The following is an 18147-nucleotide window of genomic DNA, read 5'->3' as shown; positions in this document are numbered from 1 at the left end:
CAATACCAAGCATTCTTGGGAGCCAGCAACATTTCGTGAAAAGTTGCCTTTGAAATTTTATGCAAGTTTTGAAGGAATGAAATAGAACCAACAAGAGCTGTCACATAGGCATGGCTTTCCCCTTGATTAAGTGTTCTATTTTAACCGCATGAATTTGGATGCGTAGCACAGCTATTTAGGAATGCTCTGAGCTGCCTCATATGGCAGGGAAAAATAAGGAAGACACACTTGGGCAGTGTCTATTTGCAGAAGGTGAGGTGCTGGGGTTGGAGGTGCCCTGTGCTTTGGCGGGGCTTGAAGAGACGAGCAGTGGAGAATACCACATCCAACCCTTTGCGTTTCCCATGTAAGTCGTTGCAGTCTGTGTCTGACTTGACTTCTCGTCCTCATTTGTCAGTTGAGTGTGTCTTCTTTGAACTACTGTCTTCCCTTGGGGCTTTTTTAATGCTGTGGTAAATACATTCACAAGAAATTGCCTTTCCAACAAATGTGCAAATGTGCTTGACACAATGAATGGATGTATGGATGGTGATAATAGTTGTCCAAGGCCCCAATGAAGTGATTAAAAAAAGAAGAAATTGCCTTTCTCCACACACACAATTCAGTGACATCAGGCACGTCCAACATGTTCCACCATTCCTGTGCACTCAGACAAAGTGTCCTGTCATCTTGACAGAAGCTCAGCGTGCCCGAAGCTTTGCCTCCGTTTCCCCTTCCCTTCCACGCACTGTTGGCAACCTCTAACGAACGCACGTCCTGTACACTTTCCTGTGCTATGATTTTACATCGTGGAATCATGCAACATTTGTCCCTTTGTGACTGACGGAATTCATTCAGTGAGATGTTTTCAAGGATCACCCAGTTGCAGCCTGTATCAGACTCTCCCTTGGCTTTTACAACAGCTTTCTTCTCACTTTCCTCCTGTCCTTTGGTCAGTTCCTTCTCTGTTTCCATCTCGCTAGCCCGTCCTCTCAATAACGAACTTCCCATGGGCTTACTCCCGTGTCTTTGTTCCCCTTCCCGACTTGATAGTCTAAGAACGGTCTCAGGAGCCGTGTTGTCTGCGTGCACTTGCTGTTAATTGTAGCAGTCTTGGGCAAGTTACGGCATATGCACCGTAGTTTTGTATCAACTGTAAGAGGAGAATTATAATAGTACCTTCCTCATAAACTTGGGTGAGGATTCAGTAATTCATGTTCATCCATATCAAGTGTTTCGCTTTAAAAATTGGGTCTTTGGGCTTCTTCTTCTGGCTGGAATGCACGGCTTTGTAGCAGATCGATCTTTCTACCAAGGACAAATAGGGAAGCTAGACAGAGGATCAAGAACATTTGTTGGAAGGGATCAAGAGCTAGGAAGGCAGGTGGGACTCGAGTAGCCAGATTCCGAGAGAGATGGGTTTTGAATAAGTTCAGTTCTTGATTGGATTAATGTGATAGACTTCAACTTGACAGAAGGTAATGAAAATCATTTCTGAAGCAGGTGAAGGGAGACTGGACTGTGTAAGACATGAAAAAATAATAATTTATAAATTATCAAGGGTTCGTGAGGGAGGGAGGGTCGGGGAGGGCAGGGAAAAATGAGGAGGTGATACCAAGGGCTCAAGTAGAAAGAAAATCATTTGAGAATGATGATGGAAACAAATGTACAAATGTGCTTGACACAATGGATGTATGTATGGACTGTGATACGAGTTGTATGAGCGCCCAATAAAATGATTTACAAAAAAAGAAAGAAAATCATTTCTGGAGGAAGAACCTCTTAAGTTTTTTCTAAATAATCATTGAATTCAATAAAAACCACTTAGTCTATCCCAGCAGTTCTCAACCTGAGAGGTTCTCAACCTGTATGAAGTAGGAGCAAAAATAATTTTATGGTTGGGGTGTCACCACCACATAAGGAGCTGTATTAAAGGGTCATGGCAAGCGGAGGGATGAGAACCACTGGTCTGTCTCAAGACACAGCCAGGGAAAGACCATGGAAACATCAGTAGGTAATCAAATACTGGAGCCATCAATTCTGATCTCTAAGACAATTGTGATAATTACCTTCAAGAAATTGAGAAAGATGAAGAATTGTAACCAAGGACAGGAAACATGGATCCATGAGGATAAGTCAGAAAGCACTGCTGCCTGGGCTCCAGCTCAGACCTGCAAGGATTGGTTTCAAGCAAAATGTGTTTAAACGTGTGTCTGTGAGCGGTGATGGCTGCAGGCAAGTTCTCTCAGTGAGCAAAGTGTATTATGCCCATAGAATATTGTAGTCGTTACCCATAAAGAAGGAAATACAGATATGGACGAGCTTTGAAAACATTTTGCTGGGACATAGGATTCCACTTATATGGAATGTCCTGGCAGGCCAGTCAGGAGAGACTTAAAGTAGCCTAGGGCTGTAAGACATGATGGGACATGGCGGCCAGCTGCCCCTGGGGTAGTTCATGGTACTTCCAATGTTCTTCGCCAGCACCACAATTAAAAGTCCTCACTTCTCCCTTACTCAACTGATGTAGTTGGGTTCAAATCTACATGTTTAATGATTAGCTTCTTTATTGGGTTTAGTAATTAACTTCTTTTTCTGGCTGTTGGAAGCTCTCCAGTTGACTGTGGTAATACAATGCAACTTTGTGACTATACTAGCAACCCCTGAATTGTGCATTTGAAATGAGGTGATGGTATGCTCTGTGACTTCCAACCCAATCATGCTGTTATAAAGAGGGAAGAATGGTTCTAGAAAACAGAAACTGAGAGATGTGTTAGCACCAGATCTTTAGTAAAGAAAATTCTCGGTCAGAAAAATTTATCAGAGATTGACGCACAGGGAGGTAAATCTAAATTAGTGTTGAGTGCCCCAAACAAGACTATTTCATGAGGTTTCAAATATAGTGCATGGGTCGTCCGGTACCCCAAAGGTAGTATTAAAATAGCGCACACCCTTAAGTTCCCTGGGACGTGTTAACACTAATGTATAGTTAGTTCTGTGGCACCAAGAGGACCTGTTATTATCCAATAAAGCAATGAATAAAAATGCATAACTAGGAAGAAAACAGGGGAAAACGGAATTACAAAGAATACAAAGATTAAGAGGTGTCAATAAAGGCAGCGGAAAGGAAAGGAGAAGATGTAGAGAATGAGTAAACAAGGGATTTGAACTCAGCTACATCAGTTGAGTAAGGGAGCCCAAACAGTCAATGCATTTCAACCATGGTGCTGGTAAGGAGTATTGGAAATGTCACAGGCTGCCGAAAGGACAAACGAATCTGTCTTGGAAGAAATCGGGCCAGAGTGCGCCTTAGAGGCAAGGATGGCAAGACTTTGTCTTCCATAGTTTGGACACGTTGTCAGGAGAGACCAGTCCCTGGAGAAGGACAGCATGCTTGGCACAGAGGGTGGCGGCAAAAAAGAGGAAGGCCCTCAAGGAGACGGGTTGATGAAGTGGCCGCGACGATGGTCTCCAACAAAGGAACAATTATGGGGATGGCTCGGACCAGGCAATGTTTCATTCTCTCATTCACAGGGTCACTATGGGTCAGAACAGACTGGATGGCACCTAACAACAACAACAACAGCAAACGGTTATCTCTGGGGGGTCATTGGAGTAAATACTTTCACTAAAAGACTAAGATTGTCAGATTGGGTAGGAAAGAATCTTTTGGGCACCAGATGTAAGAAAATGAAGAGAAGATTAATCGGGGAACCCTAATTTAAGGAGAGTGACCTGGCCGTACTAATATCAGATGAGCTGGCCCTTAAAGCTAGACCATTACTAGTGAAAAGGACAAACTCTCATAGTGCTAAAAAGAAGCAGTCGGCGGGGGAAGATATAATAGTGTCTAAGTTTTTGTGCATCTATGAACCAGGATAAATAAATCAAATGCTGAGAGAGCTAAAAAGAAAACCAGAAAAAGCCCATAGCTGTAGTTGGAGAGAGACGCCCCTCTCTACTAAATAATGTTAGGTTCCAGAGTCGGTTCCACCTCACAGTGACCCTGTGTCCCACAGAACGCAGTACCACCTGCCCTGCACCGGGCTCACAATTGTTCTGCATCTGAACCCATTGCAGCCTCGGTGTCAGTCCATCTCGGGCAGAGCCTTCCTGTCTTTCTCTGCCCCGTCACTTGACCCAGCACAATGTCCTTCTCCAGGGACTGGTCTCCCCTGATCACATGTCCAAAGTAGTCCATAAATTAAGCAGATGGAAAGCAGTATGTTTAGAGAAGATGAGAGCATCTCTTTTAACAAAGATTGCAGCTGTTGAAACACATCCTTCTCATTTACGGGGATATCACATAAATCTTTTCCCATTTCATTTGAACGAGTTGAAATTATGCAGGGTATATTTTCTGGCTGCAGTGAAATGAGACTATATAAATCCATCAGGAAAAAAAAGATACTAGCAAGTTCTTAAATTGGGGACTTATATAATATACTTCTAAATATTTCTTAAGCTAAAGAAGAAATCCCAGTGGGAATTCAGAAAGTATTCTGGACGAAAGAATGAAAACATGGCCTATCAGAATTTATGGCCTGTGGCTACATCTTACTTGGGAATTGTAGTGTAAAATATGTGCAATTAGATGAAAAACTAAAAATTGTATGATTTTAGGAATTTTGTTGCTGTTGGTTAGCTGCCATTGAGTCAGTTCCTACCCAAAGCACAACAGAAGAAACACGGCCGGGACCCGCGTCCTAGTGATTGTCCCCATGCTCACTGTTGCAGCCACAGTCTCAATCCATCACCTTGATGGGTTGAAAGAGGCCTTCCTCTTTGTCAGTGTCTCTCTATTTTATCAAACTGGACATGCTGATCCAGGGACTGGTCTCTCCTGACAGTCTGTCTAAGATATGTAAGACGAAGTCTGGCTGTACTTACCTCGAAGGATCACTCTGGCAGTTCCTTTTCCAAGACCGATTTGTTCGTCCTCTTTGTGGTCCCTGCCTCCCTCACTGCTCTTCTCCAGCACCCAACTCCAATGCAGCGATTCTTCTGTGGTCTTCTTTATTCAACATCCAACTTTCATATGCATACGAGGCAACTGGACATACCATGGCTTGGGCCAGGCGCACCTCAGTCCCCACAGTAACATCCTTGCATTTCAGGACTCCAAAGAGGTCTTGTGCAGTAGATTTACCCAATGCAACTTGTCTTTCGGTCTCTTGACTGCTGCTCCCACAAGTGTTGATTGGGAACCCAAGGAAGCCAAGGCCTTGACAACTTCCGCCTTTTCTCCATTCATCACGATGGTACCTATTGGTCCAGTGGTGAGGATGCTTGGTCTTCTTTACCTTGACTTGTAATCCATAGTGAAGGTCGCAATTCTTGATCTTCATCAGCAAGGACTTCAAGTCCTCCTCACTTTCAGCAAGCAAGGTTGTGTCATCTTGCAAACCACAGGTTGCTAATAAGCCTTCCATTCCGGCTGCCACATTCTCTTTTTATAGAATCCAGCTTCTCTGATGATTTGCTCAGCCTGCAGATGGAATCACTAGGATGAGAAGATAGAACCCCTTTGCATACCTTTCCTGATTTTAAACCCTGCACACAACTGTTCTGTTCGCACACAACTAACTGCCTCTTGATCTGTGTTCAAGTTCCGCACGAATACAATGAAGTGTTCTGGAATTCCCAGCCTTCTCAGTTATCCGTAGTTTGTTATGATCAACACAGTCGAATGCCTTGGTATCGTCAATAAAACACAAGTAAACATTTTTTTCTGGCATTACCTGTTTTCAGATGAGAACCATCTGACATCAGCAATCAGAAAAGTGGTTAGAAACTACATATGTCTATTAAAAACCCACAACATAGCATGTTATTCAGCAGAAAGAATGTGTTGCTAGAGGTGTCACAGAAGGAGCCAACTGCCCAGTCCTGTGCTATCCTCACTCGTATCGCCACATTTGGCTCACCATTGCTGAAGCCCCTTCTTCTTTTCACTGACCCAGCGTGATGTCCTTTCTTCTTTTTAAGAAAATCATTTTATTGGGGGCTCATACAACTCTTATCACAATCGGCCCATCGATCCATCCATTGTGTCGAGCAGATTTGTACATTTGTTGCCATCATCATTCTCAACGCATTTTCGTATACTGTCCTTTCTCAGGGGCTGATCTCTTCGGATAACATGTCCAAAGGACCTGAGACAAAGTTGCACCACCCTGGCTTTTAAGGAGGATGCTGTGCTTCCTCACAGACACATTCACGTGTTCTTTGGGCAGTCCACAGTACTTTCACATCATAAGTCAAATGCATCGATTCTTCACCAGTCTTCCTTACTCATGGTCCAGCTTCCACTTACACAAGAGGTGATGGATCATGCTGTGCCTGGAGTCAGGTGCACCTTAAGTCCTCAGTGACACCTTAGCTCTTTAACACTTTCAAAGGTCTCATACTGCAGATTAACCCAATGTTGTAATATATCATTTGATTTCTTATCAACTGCTCCCATGAATGTTGATTGGGGATCCAGGTAAAATTGTATGCTTGACCATTTAAATAACTTATCTGTTCTTGATATTTACAAAGAATGTAGCCACTACCATCGAGTCGATCTGGGCTCTGTGATCCTACATGAGGTTTCCGAGGCTGTCAACCATTATGGGAGCAGACGCCTTATCTTGGCAGGTTCAAACTGCCAACGTTTTGGTGAATAGCCAAGTACTTTAACTAGTGCACCACCAGGAGTCCCCTTCCCTACCTCTACCAATGGACACAGTCGAAACAGCTAACTCCTTGTCCTCATTGCTTCCCTAAGCTCCGACTCACACTGGCTGGAGCTGTATTTCCCACGGTCCTGAGTGCTCCCTGAGACCTGGTGGGCTTTGCTCATGGCCCTGGTAGAGTACCTGCTTAGAGGAGGTATAAAGGAGCTCAGAATAAAGGTATAAATGAATAATAACTCCCAGTAACTCTGACACCTAGGACTGATCGTATTCTCAACTTCACCGAAGCCCAAGAGACCATGGAAGAAGGGACCTGTAACTCTAAGTATGTCCCAGCCTTTCCAAGAGAAACACTTGATTCGGTTATTGAATGATAATAACATGCTTTCACGCAATTCAAACGTGTAAGTGTTTACCAGGTTATCGCTGTCACTAAATCTAAGCTCTAATGGTCGGAGCCTCGCCTTTGCTGTTCTTGTAGGATTTGGCAGAGGCTTTGGCCATTGTTTGGTGAGCTGCGCAAGCATGTTGACTTAAATAGAAAGCTGGGCCTGCTTTGGAAACCGCCTAAGTCCGTTTAAAGACGTTTGCTTCTCTTGCCAAGGCGGCGGCCCCAAACAACATAATTTATTAAAGGTTTTAATGGTTGGATACAACTCAACCGCTTTCAAAGTAGATGTAGTCACATAATTTCGTGATCGCGTCATTGGCTATTCAAAAAGTTCTTATGCTTCATGTTAAAGCATTGATTAAGGTGCCTGGGGTGTTCTCACTGTGCAGAAGTGGCTCAAAGGCATAATAAGCCTGTTGCGGTCTCATCCATTCTGACTTCCAGAGTCTCCAAGGCTGTGATTTTTTTTCTTTTAAAAATCATTTTATTGGGGGCTCTGACAGCTCTTATCACTATCCATCCATCCATCCATCCATCCATCCATCCATCCATCCATCCATCCATCCATCCATCCGTGTCAAGCACATTTGTACATATGCTGCCATCATAATTTTCTAACCATGTTCTTACTTTCTTTCTGCTTGAGCCCTTGGTATCAGCTCATTCTATCCCACCTCCCTCCCTCCCTCCCTCCCTCCCTCATGATCTCTTGATAATTTATTATTTTTTTCATGTCTTACACTGACCCTGTCTTTCTTCACCCACTTTTCTGTTGTTTGTTCCCCTGGGAGGGGGGTTATATGTGGATCATTGTGACCAATTCCCCCTTTCTTTCCCTATCTTCTCCTTCCCCTTCCCGTCCTGGTATTGCTACTCTCATTAGTGTTCCTGAGAGGCTTATGTGTCCTGGATTCCATGTGTTGTGAGCTCTTATCTGTACCAGTGTACATGCTCTGATCTAGCTGGATTTGTAAGGTAGAATAAGGGTCATGATAGCGGGAGGAGCATTAAAGAACTAGAGGAAATTTGTGTGTTTCTTTGGTGCTATGCTGCACCCTGACTGACTTGTCTCTTCCTTGTGACCCTTCTGTAAGGGGATGTCCATTTTCCTACAGATGGGTTTTGTATCTCCACTCCACAGTCCCCCTCATTCACAGTGATATGATTCGTTTGTTCTGGGTCTTTGATGCCTGATACCTGATCCCATTGACACTTCATGATCACACATGTGGATTTTGGTGATTTTTATCTAGATGGCCACTTGTTTATCTTTAAGCCTTTAAGACTCCCGACGCTATATCTTTTGATAGCCAGGCACCAACAGTTTTTTCTCCCCTCTTTTTACCCCCCTCCAAAAGTTCTTTTGGCGCATAATTTATATATCATACAATTCAGTAGTTCAACTGTCCTATCCTATGAAGGAGAATTGTGCATCAATTTTAGAGTATTCCCCCACCTCATGGCTAAATTGCCTTTAACATGAGTTGTACAATCACAATCAGTTCTGCTCTCTCCCCCCTCCTGCGTTCATTATTTACTCACGAAATCCCCTTTCCCTCCCTGTCACCCTTCACCCACCCCTGCATCCCCTGTAAACCTTTATATTATCATTATACATGTCCTCCTCCTGTGTCTCACAACTGGGAAACCAAACAGAAAACTATTTTAAAAAGTTACCACTTTGATGTATGTATATGTATGAACTGTGAAAAGAATTGTATCAGCCCCAATAAATTGTTAAAATAAAATAAAAATAAAAATTAAAAAAAAGCTAAAAAAAAAGTTACCACTAAGGTGTTAAGGATAAAATCCTTATAAGGTATAAAGACAAAAATACAAATAATGAGCAAGAAGGAAAAGACCCCCAAATTTCTGTCATGGAACAAGTAAGAGATACTCACACCCAGAGCCAATTCAGGTTGGGTCTTTAGGGAGGTCAACTGGCCAAGTATAGAGTTCGATCAGCATAATCAAGATTACACTGGTATGTGCTTGATAATAAGGCTGTTTGAGACTCTAGTCTGTGGCTGGAGCAGATTGCCAGCGGCTCAGTCTGACCAGATACTCTGCAGAGGGGTTTTGGGCTCTCACTGACTGCCTTCTACAAATGGGATGTTCATTATTTTACCTCTGATACCTTTCTCTTTGCCATATTTGACGTTTCTCACTGTCATCTTTGTATCACACAAGCTGGTGTGGTTCTTGCCTGTCGGCTTAGTTGACTCCTGGTATGGATGGCTGCTTATTTGAATACAGGCCTTTCCGACACCCAGACACTATTCCTATGGATAGCCCGGCACCGTCTGCTTTCTTCACCACACCTTGCTGTAGCACCCTTATCGTCAGTGATCATTTTATGAAGGTGAGGATCCAGAGTGAACAAGGCTGCAGCCTTTATGCAATACAGACTTTCTCCCTTGGAGTGGCTGGTAAATTTGAACTGTCAACTGTTGGGCTAACAGTCAAGTGCTTAACTACTGTACCAAGAGAGCTTGGTGAACAGGCCAATAGGCACTTACCCTGTTTAGACAGGATTTGGTGGCTCAAATAGTTGGAACTTGATTACTAACCTAGAGGCTGCCGGGGTGAACCCACCCAGAAGTGCTGTGGCAGAAAGGCCTGGTGATCTGCTTCTGTGGAAATTACAGCATAGAAACCGCTATGGAGCAGTGGAGTCATTCTGTTCTGTGACATGTAAGCCACTCATGGGGGTTTTAACAGTGAAGCTAGCATCTAGGGTCTGCCTGCTTCTGATGTCCTGCAAATGAGTTACGCTGGCCCTTTCTCTTAAGGAAACTGACCAAGTATTGGCATTTTTTTCTTTTTAAAACTGGTAAACCTCATTGACTCTAGGATTGTCATGAATCACTTTTGATTGTAAAACACATTATGTGGTATGCGATGGAATGCGCAGCCGGGTCTGCTTAGTTCGAAGATTAATGCAATGAAAAGCCACTGAGTCCTTAACCAAAACTCGGCCTGGGAGATGGCGGCGGCCAGCCACCACACGGTGCCCTCCCTCCCCGCCCCGCTGCCCAGCTTCAGGGATGCTTGCGGGTGACAGGGAACCAGACGCCACAGAATCTTGATGGACCGAGCCAGGGTCTCTGCTGGCTTTACTAAGAATTGTGAAAGGGACGGCTGCCCAGCAATAGAAGCACCTTTTGAAGGAGAAATGGGTGTGGCTGATTTAGAGGGGACTTGCTAAGACATGCTGACTGCCTCTGTCCCCTCTCAGAGCCCTGATGAGCTGGGGTGTCGGGGGGAGGGCAAGAGAGTGGCGGGACACCCAGGATCCACCCGGATCCCGACTCTGGGGTGAGATGGGCTCACAGCAAGCCCTAGTTTCTGAGCTGGCAGCGAGGGCCCCATGCTGACTGCTGCTGTCTTGCAGTTCCTTATACAGTACTTCATCGCTGGGTTTACGTTTGCTGGTAGGATGCCATCGTGAAGTTTTCAGTGGATCGTGTACTGGGCTGGGATGGTTGACTCTTGCCCGTTGGTTTCGCCTCCTGCCGCTTCACCTTCGTGAGAAAGTTCCTGGCTGACTGCAAAGGCCATCATCCACTGCCCTGCGTGGGGCCCTGGGTGCAGGGATAGCCCGTGTCAGGGCCTTGTGGGTGCGTCTTGGGGTGGGGTAGGATGGTGGCCATCTCCACCTTGAGCTGGACACATCATGGGTGTGCAGAGGGTTAGCCCGTCACCCACCACTGGTCTAGATTCCAAGGGCAGCTGAGCGTGAAGGCTGCTGTCCTTCGCAGGCTCCCCGTCTGCTGCTGTGGGCTGAGATGCTGGCCCTGGACGAGAACCTTGGCCTGAAGCAAAAACCATGGCGCTGTTGCTCACACATCTCAGTCTGCTGATGGCTCCTCAGGTTTGGCCAGATCTGCCGGCTTTCCTTACGTGTCTGTGTCAGCTGTCAGGCCGTCTGGAGGCTTGATGATCTAGGTCGACCTCCCTTAGAGGTGGCACTGGGCAGGCTGTTGGCTGGGGCAGCAGGAGCAACCCGGTTCTGAGCTCATCATCCAGCAGGCTAGCTCGGGATTCTTCACATAGCGGCGGCAAGGTTCTAAGAGCAGTGAGAGAGGGCAGCCCCAGGAACAAGAGTTTCTTCGTCTCTGCTGTGTCCTGTTTGCTGGTGCCCCGGGGGGCCAAAGTACCACACCAGCGCTTACATAACACCCTCTACTTTTTAGCTAGCCTCTGCAATGCATTGCAGTGGTCACGTGGAACTCACAGACAATGCTGATAGCCGTGGGGTTCATTATGGATGCTAATATGAATCAAGTGTTAAGAGCACCCCACGCAGCAAGCCAGCCTGCCCCCCAAGGTCACTAAGTGTGCGTGCTCACCGCTCTATCTCCTGCTCTGACTCCAGGTTCTGCTCTCGCTCGTTTCCCACTCCTCCGGAGGTTCCATGCACAGGGATCAAGGAGGTTCCATGCACAGGGATCTCAGAGTCCACAGGATGTGCTCTGTTCCCGCTAGTGTCTTTGGCCAGCAGTGCTTCTAAGATAGCCAGCTGGGTAGCAGTCACTCACAGCTCAGTTGTATAATATAATCAACACCCCTCCACCATTCAGCCCCCCACCTTCTCACCCAGACCCATCAGAGAAATGTCATGTCGTGGGAGTAGCAAAGGCTTGGGCTAGACGAGTCATATTAAACCATTCACGTCATTTTGCACCAAGACTGGCCCAGATTCCAGGAGCAGAGAAAGATCCCTGCCTCCCTTTGAAGGGAAAGGGCTACAAAGTCACGAGCCAGGGCAGCCGACCGGACTGGCGGCCATTGCGGCAATGTCTTGCCAGTTTAGCAGCATAAATAAATGGCGTTTTCATTCTAGCTTTTCTTCTTAAACTCAGCATGTATCTCCCCACTCCTGACTGATGACCAAGATCGGTTTAAAGTGATAGCCAGCCAGCCCAAGGCTGTATTTATAGAACGGCTCCATGCACGTCTATTTCAGGGCTACACAAAAGTTTTATTGCTTTACTAAGCATCACGGTGGACCTGCCACCAAAGCTCAGCTAATCATTAAACCGCCCGGGTAACACATTTGAGAGGCCATGGGAAGGTTCAGGGAGTCGGGTGTGCAACCGAGGTGCCCCTCAGGGATGGGCCTGGCAGGGATGTGCCCTCTGCTCCTCCCTCTCTGGGGAAACCTTGGCTGTGTCTGCAGAAGCCGTGATGCTATGGTGCCCAGATAGGAACTAAAGTCCTTCAGGCGGTTGCCTTCTGCCTCTTTTGGGGCTGTGTAGCAGTTGCTTAGCAATCACCAACAAGGTGAGAGATTTCATTGTGTGTACCTCTCAATTTATGGGTAAAAAAATGACAGAAAGGTGGCCCACATGCTCCCAGAGACTCAGAGGGCGTTACTGCCTCGCCGTGTCTAGCCAACAGAGAGGCTCTCTCTTCTTGCTCCCTCCGTGTGATGGTTTAAAACACCACTCCCCTGGACGAAAGAAAGGACATGCAGACGTTGAGAGACCCAACATCAGCCTTGCATTGCATACTTGTATCTTCTTTTCAGGATAATCATAGTTTTAAAATCCAGGATCAGGAGGTCTTGGATATTTTTTGCCCCTTAGGTTGCACTTTCTATTGGGAAAGACTATTGACATATGGGTGACAAACGATGCTGCAAACAACAGAGTCAGCCGGTCAACGTCACCAGCTGTGCCCTAACCACTTTTACTCCAAGGGTGAAGCATAAGGCTTTCTACTCCCCTGATGAGTTGGCAGCCTTAAGACCCCACAGGGGCAGATCTGCCCTGCCCTAAGGGGTCGCTGTGAGTCACAGTTGACTCAGGCAGTGAGTTTGGTTTGTTTTTGGTCTTGAGATGCTGTAAGAAGACCCTGAGTGACCTGGTCCAGCCACCTTACAAGGAATGGAAGGCGCTTTCTGCGTTTCTGGTTGATGAAGGGCCCAGAAACGCAGGGCTTTCAAGGGTTTGCTCTGACCTGGGGTGGAGAGGACATCATTTCAGGGTCCTTGGAAGGCCCCTCGGTGGGGATCTTGCCTGCAGCATGCCTGTGCGCCCAGCCCCTCCATTGCCCTAGCCTCTTGGGCTCGCAGCCGCCCAGGTTGGAGCCTGCAACCCGATCTGAAGCCTTCCTGATGCAGGACTGCCCCTGTCCTTGTGCTTCCCTTCCCGGCCACACTTCCATAATAGCTCGGTAATGTTAGCTGCCCACGTGGCTCCCGCTTTGTCTTATGTCCTGAAGTGCCCGGCAGTGTCCTGGCCACCAAACCTCGCGCCAAGAAAGGAGGGCAGGGGCCATGCTGCCAGGAGCTCAGGGTTGACATGAAAATGGTTGGAGTCAGGAAATTCCAGGGCCCTTAAGTCATTTGGGAAGACATTTGACCTGAGAGGCCAAGGGAGGGATCAGGTTGCCTGGCTGTCAGAGCGGAGGCTCCCCATCCAGGACAGGCCTGGCAGAGATGTGTCGGAGGCCTTGTCCCTCACTCTGTCAGGGGGGCTCAGATGAGTGTCTGTGTCCAGGGGGGCTCTGACTTCCCTCCATCATCCGGTCATGCTGTTGTTGCTTTGCATTGTTCTGGAACTGTAAAACAAGTCCTTAGCTATGACTGGCCAGATCAGAGAATTCAAGTTGTGTGCCCATCAAGTAGTGTATGAAAAGGATGCATAAAGCTAACTCACATTCCCTAAAATGGTAGGGGGCGGGGCGAGCAAGGTGTTCTATCTCAGTGTGTCTGGCCAGTGGAGAAACCCTGGATTTCTGCTCCCAGGCTCCTGGGACGGATTAAATATTAGCCGCATGTCTCCGGCGTGTAATGATGGGGCCGGGCTCCTGCCGTGGGATAGAGGTGCGAGGGGTGTTGGCGTGTTTGGGATCGTCACCAGCGGCTCCTCTCATTAGGCCCCCTGTGTGCCCCGTCCTGTCTCTGTAAGGGCAGCTAGTACCTGATCTTGCCCCTCGCCATGGCCTTACTGCCGCTGTCTCATACGGCCTTCCAGAGGGAGTTGGTTGGCGCCTTGCGGTTGCGTGGGTTCTGGTTCTTGGCAGCTCCCTAAGGAGCCATTTGAAGCGGGATCTGGGGGTGGGGGTGCTTTCTGGAGTAGACAGCCCCATCTTCTGAGGCACCTCGGGGGGGGGGGAGTTCACACTGCCAGCCTTTCTCCAGGAAGTAGTCCAGGGCCTCCCAGGAACTCCTAGACCTAGAGGCTTGTTTAGTTGCGGGACTTGTTAAAACCAATGACTCGAGGCCCACTCAGCCGTTAATAGGGGGTGAGGTGGGTGATGAGCCATTAGGAGACCTGGCTTGGGAAGCCTTGGCAGATGTTGGAAGAGACACTTGAGTTTTGTGGAGGACTCACAGGTCTCTGCAGGCTGGGGCTGCTAATTCCCGTTACGTAACCAGGGATAAACGTCTGTGCGCTTTGACAGTTGGTTTAAAATGGGTTTTATTTCTTCTGTTAGCGAGTCCCTCTCAGTACCAGGATGCGCTCTTGGAGGTGAGGAGGCTTGGTTGTGTTCCATGGTGCCCCGTCTGTGCCTGACCTGCACCCTGGCTGAGCAGAGGCTGTGGACATGTTGATAGTTCGTGAAGCTGCAGGTGTGAGGAGAGGACCGGTGTGAGAGGGGTCTGTTTGCTACAGCCCAGAGAGTCCGTTGCCTGAAGCCAGGGAGCTTGTGGGCTTGGTGTTGTGATTGGAGTTGACCGGGGTCATGTTGAGGCAGACACCTGGCAGGCCAGAGTGAGTGTGCAGGAAAAGAGAGCTGTGAGCTGCTGGGAGTATGAACATGGAAAGGTGCAATGCCATGAAACAAACAAAAGTCACCACTTTCCATGAAAGATATGGCTATGTCTGCCACCCCTAGCTGGTACCCCGCTTTGTCTTCAACTACGGAGTAGGACGTAGGGCTTAGTGGGGGATGTTGGGGACCAAGCTGAGACAGGATCTTTCAGGATTTTTGTCAACCCCCTGCTATCTCTCTCTGGGGGAGCTTCAAACCAGTGACCTCTAAGGACTAGAAAACCGTATGCTGGCGCTGGCCTGGCTGATGCACAGGACCAGTTATTAAGTTCTTGGGAATTATGTGAGGCAGTTAAACACAGCCATTATTTAAAACGCAATCAAACAGAACTCCAACAACCTGCCATCGGGTCAATTCTGATGCGTAGCGTGTGTGGAGGACCAAGTAGAACTGTCCCCGTGAGTTTCTGAGGCTGTGCTTTTCCATGGGGGCAGAAAGCTGAGCAGACAGCAGGTTCGAACTGCCATCCTCATGGCGAGCTGCCCAATGTGCAACCCACTACGCCACCGCGGTTTCTATTTTAAACAAACTGACAATTAAATAAGTGTTATTAGAAACAAAGGCAACAAACACAGATGATATAGCACTTCCTAATTTTACTGCCTGTTCCTGCTCCCGTGCTCTTGAGTTAGAACAGCCAGCTATTTATTTATCATTTTATTTATCTATCTATTTATCATTTTATTGGGGGCTCATACAACTCTTATCACAATCCATACATACATCACTTGTGTCAAGCACATTTGTACATTTGTTGCCCTCATCATTCTCAAACATAGTCTTTCTACTTGAGCCCTTGGTTTCAGCTCCTTATTTTCCCCCTCCCTCCCTGCTTCCCTCTTCCCCATGAACCCTTGATATTTTATAAATTATTATTTTGTCATGTCTTACGCTGTCTGACATTTTCCTTCACCCGCTTTTCTGTTGTCTGTCCCCCAGGGAGGGGTTATATGTAGATCCCTGTAACCGGTTCTCCCTCTACATCCTACCTTCCCTTTACCCGTCTGGTATCGCTACTCTCACTACTGGTCCTGAAGGGATCATCTGCTCTGGATTCCCTGTGATTCCAGTTCCTATCTGTACCAGTGCACATCCTCTCGTCTAGGCAGGTTTGTAAGGTGGAATTGGGATTGTGATAGGGGGAACTAGAGGAAAGTTGTATGTTTCATCGTTGCTACACTGCACCCTGACTGGCTCGTCTCCTCCCCGAGGCCCTTCCGTAAGGGGAGAACATCCGGTTAGTACATGTGCAGTTCTTATGTCTGGTGTGTGTGTCGGGGCTTCAGAAGGTCCATGAAGAAGTTCGTTATTTTTAAACTATTATTTTCATTGAATTCCATTTCCACACTAAGTTGGAAACCCCTTTGTGCACGCTTATGCACACAGACACATACATATGTCATTGTTAGGTGCCATGAGTTAATTTTAGACTTGGAGTGGCCCCACGTGACAGAGCAGAACTCCTCACAGGGTTTTCCAGGCTGTAGTCTTCCCACGAGCAGACCGTGGGGGTGGGGGTGGGGTCGCGGGAGTCCAACCGCTGACCTTGCACTCAGCAGCTGAATGCTTCATGGTTGTGCCCTCTAGGCTTCTTCATGATAGACGTAGGTGTGTGTGTGTGTGTGTCTGTCTGTCTGTACTACTCTCTATTCCCCATGTCTTTCCTATTTGGTGCTGATCAGTGGTTTCATGCTGGACGCTCGTGGTGGGTGGTGTTGGGAGTATTTGTACCCCACACAGGTGCCCAGTCACAGGTTCGCCAGGCACTTCCCCGCCCACCTGGATCTTCCCCTGGGGCCCGAGCGTGGCCCATAGCCTCGGAGTGACTCTCCCAGACCCATGGAGGCGAAGCAGAGGCGGCTCTATCCCACAGCTGGCCGTCTCTGAGGCAAAAAGAAAACATCAAGGATATCGGGGCTTCCATTGCCCTCACCCTCTACTCTGTTGATTGTAGGTGGCATTGCAAACAGGCACCAGCATCGATCCTGCCAACAGAACGCGCCCGGTCCGCATGATGAGTTAGCAGTGGCCGTGGAAGTTCACAGCCACACCCGTGGTTCAGGGTCCTCAGTAGCAGGTACAGCCGAGGCTGGAATCTTCCACCTAGCAGTGCCGCAGCCTGAGTTCAGGTCACAGGAAGCTCTCTGGCCAGAGACACCTTCTGTAAGAAACTCCCCGTCTGCTGCTGCCTCTAGCTGGTGGGTAGGGAGCGGGGGTGGCGTGCTCTGGGGGAACACCCCATGCCCGGGTATAGGACTGGAGCCAAGTTGACCCTGAAGTGGAAATGCTTTCACAGTCCAGCTGGTCACTCCGCAGAGTCAGGCCAGGGGCTGGAACTCACCCACACATCTGTAGTCCACAGCCATAAGGACCAGTTTTGATTAAAGAGATAAAACGAGTGAATCAAATAGGATTAACCCCGCCAAAAGATTTCGCTGGGCATTTCTCAAAAATAATAAAGAAGAAATTCCTTTCATTCTACTCAGGGTAACAGACAAGGCACGCTAGGGGGTCTCTGGAGAATTACCAGCCTGTTAGAGATGACCATTCTAAACAAGATCACAGTCTGCGTTGTTCTTGTTGAGCATAATAAGCGGGGCTTTTCTATCAAAAGAGGCTAATTCCCTGTTTGAAGTCTCACTTAGAGTGGGGAGGATTACCGGGCATTTACCTGGATGTTTTTAAGCAGCCACATACTTGTCTCCACTTTGCTCCTCGCCTCCTGTAATTCTGTGATGAGAGTCTTAATCACCATGCAGCTAATAGGAGTCGGGCTCCCAGCCTGAGAAACCAGACAGGAAGTGGTACGTTTGGGTGTTTTCTTGTAATGGGAGTCTCGGTCGTCTCTGGTAGAATGGTCTTCCGTGTTTCTAAAGGGGCCAGTCATTCTAGCATGCGAGCTGCTGTAACAAACCATACCAGAATCTCGGGGACGCAGCATGTCACAGGCACCCATGTCATGGTGCAGGGTCGGTCAGTGGCAGGCGGGCAGTAATGCCTTCTCTTCTAGGCAGTAAATCAAGGGACCCAGCCTCCCTCCATCTTGGCCCTGCAGTTTTCCAAGCTTCACAATTCCTCTCTGGCTCCGGCGTACTGGGCTGTAGGCAGGGGACAAGGGTGGCATGGTATTGCTCACTGATTGCTCAGGGGGAGGGGGTTATGGCCGGGGCCACTGGGAGCCTACTTCAGGTCTCCCCATGTTCCACTGGGGGAGACTCAGTTGTGTGGGTGCACCCCAAGGAGAAGCCGGGTGGGCTGTACTGTCTGTATGCCCTGGAGGAAAGGTGACTGGCGGACAAGTGGCATTGCCAG

General features: G+C 47.8%; 1 protein-coding gene across 8 annotated transcripts in view; it reads left to right on the top strand.

Annotated features, from left to right (window-relative positions):
• FHOD3 (formin homology 2 domain containing 3) overlaps positions 1-18147 on the top strand; it is a 475205-nt gene that overhangs the window by 44613 nt on the left and 412445 nt on the right. The window lies entirely within an intron of this gene.

The sequence above is a fragment of the Tenrec ecaudatus genome, chromosome 15 (assembly GCF_050624435.1).
Source record: "Tenrec ecaudatus isolate mTenEca1 chromosome 15, mTenEca1.hap1, whole genome shotgun sequence".
NCBI classification, from domain to species: domain Eukaryota; kingdom Metazoa; phylum Chordata; class Mammalia; order Afrosoricida; family Tenrecidae; genus Tenrec; species Tenrec ecaudatus.
This window is presented reverse-complemented; position numbering and strand designations above follow the sequence as displayed.